Genomic DNA, 1388 nt, shown 5'->3' with positions numbered 1-1388 from the left:
CAGCCCTGAGCCTCCATTTCCTCAACTGCAGAACATGGTGGGGGCGGCCCAGCAGGGCACAGGGACCCTGGGCTTTGGTGAGGATTCGGTAACTCATCACTCAGCTTTTTTCTCACGGAATCCCCGGGGCCTAGAACTTAACTCTCAAAGAAGGGCGGCTCAGACCTCAGGACTCAGAGCCGAGCCCCGAGAATCTGTCAAAGATGGGCATCCAATGTGGGCGTGAGAAATTTGACCACGGTCCCTGATGGAACTGCCTTTGCCCCGGAGACAGAACACCGTTCGGGCTGGGGCTCGGGCGGCACACCGGGCCCCACAGGCCCGTCCCCCGGGCGCGTGAGGGACAGCAGGGGCTGGCCGAGAGCCTTCTGCCATCCATGCAGGGCTGCATCTCTGTGTTCTAAAGACACCGACAGGTGACGGGCACCGGGCAGGCAGGCTGTGCGACACACAGCCCGGAGGTGAAGACCGCACGCCAAGTCTGGCCGACGTCGGGGCTGTGTGGTCTCAGGCAGAGCACCTAACCTGAGTTTCAGCTTCTGCGCTGCAGATCCGGATGGCAGAAATGGCACCTGTCTGGTGGGAGGTGTGTGTGTGTGTGTGTGTGTGTGTGGAAACGAGTCATTCGTGCCTAGGGTGGCGATGACAACGGTCCTTGTTAGGACGGTGGATAACACCAGAGCGGGGGTCTCGAGGGAGGGAGGTGGCCCTCGCCCGGAGCCCGTAATGTGCCGGGGGCTTTACGCGTCCCTTCAGTCTACAGACCCCTGCAACGGGGAGCACTCAGCGCATGGTCTGAGGTGGGTGACGGCGTCCTATCTGAAGGAGACTGAGGCACAGCAAGGGCCCGGTGACTCGGTCCCAAGGGCACAGAGCTTATAAGAGCAGAGCTGATCTCACGTCTGAGTCCCGCCTGTTCCCACGGCCGGCCTTACCCGACTCCCTGACCTCGGCATCCCTGGAAGGCCGCCTCGCCTCTCCCCCCACCCCCTCCCCCAGAGCCTGCTCCCCGCGCGCCCTCCGGGGAGAGCCAGCGGCCACGGGCCACCCTGCCGCCTGCGGCCCCGCCGTCAGCCTTTCCAATTCTAGTCACATCGTGCCTGCACCTGCCTGCCGCCGCACGCCACTGCCACTCTCCTTTCCTGGGCCCAGTTTGGGGTGAAAGCCTTCCTTATTAGTCAATCTGGATCCCACTTACTGTGAATTACCAGGCCTGATTGATATTCATGAGTGGGTACATCTGAAACCTCAGCCGGCTGTCACGTGACTCTCTGCCTTGGGGGACGGCGGGGACCTGAGCAGCCCTGATGCGCAGCGGCGGCCCCTGGCTGGGGACAGCACAGAGCCCTGGGAGTGGCCCCTGGCTGACACCCCCCCCCCCCCCCCCC

This window comes from Suricata suricatta, chromosome 14, assembly GCF_006229205.1.
Source record: "Suricata suricatta isolate VVHF042 chromosome 14, meerkat_22Aug2017_6uvM2_HiC, whole genome shotgun sequence".
Lineage (NCBI taxonomy): Eukaryota > Metazoa > Chordata > Mammalia > Carnivora > Herpestidae > Suricata > Suricata suricatta.
The sequence above is the reverse complement of the archived record's forward strand: the minus strand, read 5'-3'. Positions refer to the sequence as shown.